Raw genomic sequence first — 9,632 nt, 5'->3', positions numbered from 1 at the left:
TTGAGGGGGGTGGGTGGGGGGAGGGTAACAAGGGGAGGGGGTGGGGGGGAGGGTGGGTGGGGGAGGGGGTGGGGGTGAGGGTGGGTGGGGGAGGGGGTGGGGGGGAGGGTGACAAGGGGAGGGGGTGGGTGGGGGTGGGGGTGGGTGGGGGTGAGGGTGGGTGGGGGAGGGGGTGGGTAGAGGGCTTGGGTGGGTGGGAGCGAGGGGGTGAGGATGGGTGAGTGGGTGGGTGAGTGAGTGGGTGGGTGAGTGAGTGACTGGGTGAGTGGATGGGTTGAGTGAGTGGGTGAGTGACTGGGTGGGTGGGTGGGTGACTGGGTGGGTGAGTGAGTGGGTGAGTGAGTGGGTGAGTGAGTGGGTGGGTGAGTGAGTGGGTGAGTGAGTGGGTGAGTAAGGGGGTGAGTGAGTGGGTGAGTGGGTGAGTGAGTGGGTGAGTGAGTGGGTGAGTGTGTGGGTGAGTGGGTGAGTGAGTGGGTGAGTGTGTGGGTGAGTGTGTGGATGAGTGGGTGAGTGTGTGGGTGAGTGGGTGAGTGAGTGGGTGAGTGTGTGGGTGAGTGGGTGAGTGAGTGGGTGAGTGAGTGGGTGAGTGAGCGAGTGGGTAAGTGGGTGAGTGAGTGGGTGAGTGTGTGGGTGAGTGAGTGGGTGAGTAGGTGTGGTTGACTGGGTGTTGCGCCAGGGTAGTTGGGGTCAGCGCCCTTCGTCAATAGCACTTGCCCCAACAGCGTTGTCCAAGGCTACACGGGGCGCTTTGTCTTTGTCTAGTGCGGGTGGGGTGAGTAGGTGAGTGGGTGGGTGAGTGGGGGAGTGGGTGGGTGAGTGGGGGAGTGGGTGGGTGGGTGAGTGAGTTGGTGGGTGGGTGAGTGGGTAAGTGAGTGGGTGAGGGAGTGACTGGGTGGGGTGAGTGGGTGGGTGACTGGGTGGGGTGAGTGGGTGGGTGAGTGGGTGGGTGAGTGGATGAGTGAGTGGGTGGGTGAGTGGGTGGGTGAATGAGTGGGTGAGTGGGTGGATGGGTGGGTGGGTGGATGGGTAAGTGAATGAGTGGGTAAGTGGGTGGGTGAGTGGTTGAGTGAGTGAGTGGGTGAGTGGATGGGTGGTTGAGTGAGTGGGTGAGTGGATGGGTGGGTGAGTTAGTGGGTGGGTGAATGAGTGGGTGGGTGAGTGAGTGGATGAGTTGGGTGGGTGAATGAGTGGGTGGGTGAATGAGTGGGTGAGTGAGTGGATGGGTGGGTGAGTTAGTGGATGGGTGAATTAGTGGGTAAGTGGGTGGGTGAGTGGATGGGTGGGTGAGTGGATGGGTGGGTGAGTGGATGGGTGGGTGAGTTAGTGGGTGGGTAGGTGAATGAGTGGGTAAGTGGGTGGGTGAGTGTGTGGGTGAATGAGTGGGTGGGTGAGCGAGTGGGTGAGTTGAGTGGGTGAATGAGTGGGTGAGTGAGTGGATGGGTGGGTGAGTTAGTGGGTGGGTGAATAAGTGGGTAAGTGAGTGGGTGAATGAGTGGGTGAGTGAGTGGGTGAGTGGATGGGTGGGTGAGTTAGTTAGTGGGTGGATGAATAAGTGGGTAAGTGGGTGGGTGAGTGTGTGGGTGAATGAGTGGGTGGGTGAGCGAGTGGGTGAGTTGAGTGGGTGAATGAGTGGGTGAGTGGATGGGTGGGTGAGTTAGTGGGTGGGTGAATGAGTGGGTAAGTGGGTGGGTGAGTGAGTGGGTGGGTTAGTGAGTGGGTTAGTGGTTAGTGAGTGGGTTAGTGGGTGAGTGAGTGGGTGAGTGGGGCAAGTGAGTGGGTGAGTGAGTGGGTGGGTGGGTGAGTGGGTGGGTGGGTGGGTGAGTGGGTGGGTGAGTAAGTGAATGAGTGGGTGAGTGAGTGGGTGAGTGAGGTGAGTGGGTGAGTGAGTGAGTGGGTGGGTGAGTGAGTGGGTGAGTGGGGTGGGTGAGTGGGGTGGGTGAGTGGGTGGGTGGGTGGGTGAGTGGGTGGGTGAGTAAGTGAGTGAGTGGGTGAGTAAGTGAGTGAGTGGGTGAGTGAATGAGTGGGTGAGTGAGTGGGTGAGTGAGTGAGTGGGTGGGTGAGTGGGTGGGTGGGTGAGTGAGTGGGTGAGTGGGTGGGTGACTGAGTGGGTGAATGAGTGGGTGACTGAGTGAGTGAGTGAGTGGGTGGTGAGTGAGTGAGTGAGTGGGTGGGTGGGTGAGTGGGTGGGTGGGTGAGTGAGTGGGTGACTGGGTGGGTGAGTGGGTGGGTGAGTGAGTGGGTGGGTGGGTGGGTGAGTGAGTGGGTGAGGGGTGGGTGACTGAGTGGGTGAGTGAGTGGGTGGATGAGTGAGTGGGTGACTGGGTGGGTGAGTGAGTGGGTGAGTGAGTGGGTGGGTGAGTGAGTGAGTGGGTGAGTGAGTGAGTGGGTGAGTGAGTGAGTGAGTGGGTGAGTGGGTGAGTGAGTGGGTGGGTGAGTGAGTGGGTGAGTGAGTGGGTGAATGAGTGGGTGAGTGAGTGGATGGGTGGGTGAGTGAGTGGATGGGTGGGTGAGTTAGTGGGTGGGTGAGTGGGTGGGTGAGTGAGTGGGTGGGTGAGTGAGTGAGTGAGTGGGTGGGTGGTGGTGAGTGAGTGGTGAGTGGGTGAGTGGGTGAGTGAGTGGGTGGGGAGTGGGTGGGTGAGTGGGTGAGTGAGTGGGTGAATGAGTGGGTGAGTGAGTGGATGGGTGGGTGAGTGAGTGAGTGAGTGGGTGAGTGGGTGAGTGAGTGGGTGGGTGAGTGAGTGAGTGGGTGAGTGGGTGAGTGAGTGGGTGAATGAGTGGGTGAGTGAGTGGATGGGTGGGTGAGTTAGTGGGTGGGTGGGTGAATGAGTGGGTAAGTGGGTGAGTGGATGGGTGGGTGAGTGGGTGGGTGAGTGAGTGGGTAAGTGGGTGAGTGGGTGAATGAGTGGGTAAGTGGGTGGGTGAGTGAGTGGGTGGGTGAGTGAGTGGGTTAGTGGGTGAGTGAGTGGGTGAGTGGGGTAAGTGAGTGGGTGAGTGAGTGGGTGGGTGAGTGAGTGGGTGGGTGAGTGGGTGGGTGAGTGGGTGGGTGAGTGGGTGAGTGGGTGGGTGACTGAGTGAGTGGGTGAGTGGGTGAGTGAGTGACTGAGTGGCTGAGTGAGTGAGTGGGTGAGTGGGTGGATGAGTGAGTGAGTGGGTGAGTGACTGGGTGGGTGAGTGAGTGGGTGGTGACTGGGTGGGTGAGTGTGTGGGTGAATGAGTGGGTGGGGAGCGAGTGAGGTGAGTTGAGTGGGTGAATGAGTGGGTGAGTGAGTGGATGGGTGGGTGAGTTAGTGGGTGGGTGAATAAGTGGGTAAGTGAGTGGGTGAATGAGTGGGTGAGTGAGTGGGTGAGTGGATGGGTGGGTGAGTTAGTTAGTGGGTGGGTGAATAAGTGGGTAAGTGGGTGGGTGAGTGTGTGGGTGAATGAGTGGGTGGGTGAGCGAGTGGGTGAGTTGAGTGGGTGAATGAGTGGGTGAGTGGATGGGTGGGTGAGTAGTGGGTGGGTGAATGAGTGGGTAAGTGGGTGGGTGCGTGAGTGGGTGGGTTAGTGAGTGGGTTAAGTGGGTTAGTGAGTGGGTTAGTGGGTGAGTGAGTGGGTGAGTGGGGCAAGTGAGTGGGTGAGTGAGTGGGTGGGTGGGTGAGTGGGTGGGTGGGTGGGTGAGTGGGTGGGTGAGTAAGTGAATGAGTGGGTGAGTGAGTGGGTGAGTGAGTGAGTGGGTGAGTGAGTGAGTGGGTGGGTGAGTGAGTGGGTGAGTGGGGTGGGTGAGTGGGGTGGGTGAGTGGGTGGGTGGGTGGGTGAGTGGGTGGGTGAGTAAGTGAGTGAGTGGGTGAGTAAGTGAGTGAGTGGGTGAGTGAATGAGTGGGTGAGTGAGTGGGTGAGTGAGTGAGTGGGTGGGTGAGTGGGTGGGTGGGTGAGTGAGTGGGTGAGTGGGTGGGTGACTGAGTGGGTGAATGAGTGGGTGACTGAGTGAGTGAGTGGGTGAGTGAGTGAGTGAGTGGGTGGGTGGGTGGGTGAGTGGGTGGGTGGGTGAGTGAGTGGGTGACTGGGTGGGTGAGTGGGTGGGTGAGTGAGTGGGTGGGTGGGTGGGTGAGTGAGTGGGTGAGTGGGTGGGTGACTGAGTGGGTGAGTGAGTGGGTGGATGAGTGAGTGGGTGACTGGGTGGGTGAGTGAGTGGGTGAGTGAGTGGGTGGGTGAGTGAGTGAGTGGGTGAGATGAGTGAGTGGGTGAGTGAGTGAGTGAGTGGGTGAGTGGGTGAGTGAGTGGGTGGGTGAGTGAGTGGGTGAGTGAGTGGGTGAATGAGTGGGTGAGTGAGTGGATGGGTGGGTGAGTGGTGGATGGGTGGGTGAGTTAGTGGGTGGGTGAGTGGGTGGGTGAGTGAGTGAGTGGTGGGTGAGTGAGTGAGTGAGTGGGTGGGTGAGTGAGTGGGTGAGTGAGTGAGTGAGTGGGTGAGTGGGTGAGTGAGTGGGTGGGTGAGTGGGTGGTGTGAGTGGGTGAGTGAGTGGTTGAATGGAGTGGGTGAGTGAGTGGATGGGGTGGAGTGAGTGAGGTGAGTGGGTGAGTGAGTGGGTGGGTGAGTGAGTGAGTGGGTGAGTGGGTGAGTGAGTGGGTGAATGAGTGGGTGAGTGAGTGGATGGGTGGGTGAGTTAGTGGGTGGGTGGGTGAATGAGTGGGTCAGTGGGTGAGTGGATGGGTGGGTGAGTGGGTGGGTGCGTGAGTGGGTAAGTGGGTGAGTGGGTGAATGAGTGGGTAAGTGGGTGGGTGAGTGAGTGGGTGGGTGAGTGAGTGGGTTAGTGGGGAGAGTGAGTGGGTGAGTGGGGTAAGTGAGTGGGTGAGTGAGTGGGTGGGTGAGTGAGTGGGTGGGTGAGTGGGTGGGTGAGTGGGTGGGTGAGTGGGTGAGTGGGTGGGTGACTGAGTGAGTGGGTGAGTGGGTGAGTGAGTGACTGAGTGGCTGAGTGAGTGCGTGGGTGAGTGGGTGGATGAGTGAGTGAGTGGGTGAGTGACTGGGTGGGTGAGTGAGTGGGTGGTGACTGGGTGGGTGAGTGAGTGGGTGAGTGAGTGGGTGAGTGAGTGGGTGAGTGGAGTGAGTGGGTGAGTGAGTGGGTGAGTGAGTGGTTGACTGGGGTAGCACCAGTGTAGTCGAGGTGAGCGCTACTCGCCAGCAGCACTTGCCCCGACAGTCTGTTGGAGGCTACACGGGGGATCTTTGTCTATGTTTGCTGTGAGTGGGATGGGTAGATTACGGGTGTCTGTCTGTGTGTGTGTGTGGGGAGCGGTGGCGCAACAGTTAGCGCTACGCCGCGCTACGAACCCGGCCCACCCGAGTTGGATTCCCGCTCACGGCCACCAACACCGATGACGATTATCTGAACCGGTCCTGTGGCTCCCCCGAGGATGGGGCCAAGCGCTGTCAGCGAGCAGCAGCAGCAGCAGCACCTTATGAAGGCTACCGGCACTGTGGCACACGAGGGGGGTGGGTGGCTAGCAGCACCACCACGCCCGGCCGCCTTTGTCTCCCCCAGTGGCGATGTTCACTACGCACCGCACCAGGTAACTCATTTGAGGCGGAGTCGACCCAGAACCGGTTTAGGGGCCGTCCATAAATGACGTCACACGGCGTCACAAAAAGTCAGACCCCCTCCCCTCGAATATGACGTCACAAAGCTCTGCCCCCCCCCCCCCCCCCCCACAAATAATATATAAAACATGCTTCAAATCTCTTTAAACTATTGTCATTGTAGTAGTGCGTATTTAATGTGGCGCTGCACTCTGATGTTGTAGGAGAAAATATTTATCCCAATCAAATTCAAGGATAGTGCATATTATTATCAGAGTTGTCTATTTTGTTTGCATTTTGACTGCTTGTGTTGTGGTTATTGCAAACATGATGCCTTGAATAAAGGTGTCAGTTTTTGTGCCAGTTAAAAGGGTAAAACCTATTACTATATCTATTTAATTAAGTAGAACGTGTTGTCTATATTTATTTATAAAGTTGCGCATTTTGATGTGACGTCACATTTCTCAAACCCCCTCCCCCCCCTCGTCACACATCGTCACAAATGTCTGACCCCCCCCCCCCCCAGGTGCATGACGTCATTTATGGACGGCCCCTTAGATAATCGTCACCGATGTTGGTGGCCGTGAGCGGGAATCGAACTCGGGTCGCCGGGTTCGTAAGGCCTAGGAACCCTGAAGTGGCTAGGAGATGTTAACTACCTCGCCTGATCTACAGGAGGTCTGTCTCTCATCATCATCATCATCACGGTGGCTAGGAGATGTTAACTACCTCGCCTGATCTACAGGAGGTCTGTGTCTCTCATCATCATCATCATCACGGTGGCTAGGAGAGGTTAACTACCTCGCCTGGTATACAGGTCGTGGGTTCGATCCTGACCCTGATGATGCCTGCTGCTGCTGTATATTTGGAGTCTGCGTCTCTATCTCATCATCATCAGGGTGGCTAGGAGATGTTAACTACCTCGCCTGGTCTACAGGTCGTGGGTTCGATCCCGACCCTGACGCCTGCTGCTGTATATGTGGAGTCTGCGTCTCACTCATCATCACAATGGCTAGGAGATGTTAACTACCTCTCCTGGTATACAGGTCGTGGGTTCGATCCCGACCCTGACGCTGCTGTATATGTGGAGTCTGCGTCTCACTCATCATCATCATCACGTCCTCTAGGAGATGTTAACTACCTCGCCAGGTATTCAGGAGGTCTCTCTCCCCTTGGTCGCGTGGATTTGCCTCCAGATCTTCGGCGTTTTTATCCCCCCTCCACATCCAGAATCGCCACGCGTTTAGAGTGTTTTGACCACTGCGATACATTTCCACTTGCTGCTGCTGCTAAGCCACTGGATTCAGCTGCTATGTCTTAGTGATGGGCAGGTCAAACAGACCCATAGACACCCCAAACAGACCCATAGACACCCACAACCCCAAACAGACCCATAGACACCCACAACCCCAAACAGACCCATAGACACCACATAGACCCATAGACACCACATAGACCCATAGACACCCACAACCCCAAACAGACCCATAGAGACACCACACAGACCCATAGACACCCACAACCCCAAACAGACCCATAGACACCACATAGACCCATAGACACCCACAACCCCAAACAGACCCATAGACACCACATAGACCCATAGACACCACATAGACCCATAGACACCCACAACCCCAAACAAACCCATAGACACCACATAAACCCATAGACACCCCAACCCCAAACAGACCCATAGAGACACCACACAGACCCATAGACACCCACAACCCCAAACAGACCCATAGACACCACACAGACCCATAGACACCCACAACCCCAAACAGACCCATAGACACCACATAGACCCATAGACACCCACAACCCCAAACAGACCCAGAGACACCACACAGACCCATAGACACCACATAGACCCATAGACACCCACAACCCCAAACCGACCCATAGACACCACATAGACCCATAGACACCCACAACCCCAAACAGACCCATAGACACCACATAGACCCATAGACACCCACAACCCCAAACAGACCCAGAGACACCACACAGACCCATAGACACCCACAACCCCAAACAGACCCATAGACACCACATAGACCCATAGACACCCACAACCCCAAACAGACCCATAGACACCACACAGACCCATAGACACCCACAACCCCAAACAGACCCATAGACACCCCACAGACCCAGACACCCACAACCCCAACCAGACCCATAGACACCACACAGACCCATAGACACCCACAACCCCAAACAGACCCATAGACACCACATAGACCCATAGACACCCACAACCCCAAACAGACCCAGAGACGCCACACAGACCCATAGACACCACATAGACCCATAGACACCCACAACCCCAAACCGACCCATAGACACCACATAGACCCATAGACACCCACAACCCCAAACAGACCCATAGACACCACATAGACCCATAGACACCCACAACCCCAAACAGACCCAGAGACACCACACAGACCCATAGACACCCACAACCCCAAACAGACCCATAGACACCACATAGACCCATAGACACCCACAACCCCAAACAGACCCATAGACACCACACAGACCCATAGACACCCACAACCCCAAACAGACCCATAGACACCCCACAGACCCAGACACCCACAACCCCAAACAGACCCATAGACACCACATAGACCCATAGACACCCACAACCTCAAACAGACCCATAGACACCACATAGACCCATAGACACCCACAACCCCAAACAGACCCATAGACACCACATAGACCCATAGACACCCACAACCCCAAACAGACCCATAGAGACACCACACAGACCCATAGACACCCACAACCCCAAACAGACCCATAGACACCCCACAGACCCATAGACACCCACAACCCCAAACAGACCCATAGACACCCCACAGACCCATAGACACCCACAACCCCAAACAGACCCATAGACACCACACAGACCCATAGACACCCACAACCCCAAACAGACCCATAGACACCACACAGACCCATATACACCACACAGACCCATAGACACCCACAACCCCAAACAGACCCATAGACACCCCACAGACCCATAGACACCCACAACCCCAAACAGACCCATAGAGACACCACACAGACCCATAGACACCCACAACCCCAAACAGACCCATAGACACCCCACAGACCCATAGACACCCACAACCCCAAACAGACCCATAGACACCACACAGACCCATAGACACCCACAACCCCAAACAGACCCATAGACACCACACAGACCCATATACACCACACAGACCCATGGACACCCACAACCCCAAACAGACCCATAGACACCCCAAACAGACCCATAGACACCCACAACCCCAAACAGACCCATAGACACCCACAACCCCAAACAGACCCATAGACACCACATAGACCCATAGACACCACATAGACCCATAGACACCCACAACCCCAAACAGACCCATAGAGACACCACACAGACCCATAGACACCCACAACCCCAAACAGACCCATAGACACCACATAGACCCATAGACACCCACAACCCCAAACAGACCCATAGACACCACATAGACCCATAGACACCACATAGACCCATAGACACCCACAACCCCAAACAGACCCATAGACACCACATAGACCCATAGACACCCCAACCCCAAACAGACCCATAGAGACACCACACAGACCCATAGACACCCACAACCCCAAACAGACCCATAGACACCACACAGACCCATAGACACCCACAACCCCAAACAGACCCATAGACACCACATAGACCCATAGACACCCACAACCCCAAACAGACCCAGAGACACCACACAGACCCATAGACACCACATAGACCCATAGACACCCACAACCCCAAACCGACCCATAGACACCACATAGACCCATAGACACCCACAACCCCAAACAGACCCATAGACACCACATAGACCCATAGACACCCACAACCCCAAACAGACCCAGAGACACCACACAGACCCATAGACACCCACAACCCCAAACAGACCCATAGACACCCCACAGACCCATAGACACCCACAACCCCAAACAGACCCATAGACACCACACAGACCCATAGACACCCACAACCCCAAACAGACCCATAGACACC

The sequence above is a fragment of the Petromyzon marinus genome, chromosome 74, assembly GCF_048934315.1.
Source record: "Petromyzon marinus isolate PM22_M1 ecotype Great Lakes invasive population chromosome 74, UKy_Petmar_22M1.pri1.0, whole genome shotgun sequence".
Classification (NCBI taxonomy): domain Eukaryota; kingdom Metazoa; phylum Chordata; class Hyperoartia; order Petromyzontiformes; family Petromyzontidae; genus Petromyzon; species Petromyzon marinus.
Note: the sequence above shows the minus strand (reverse complement) of the source record.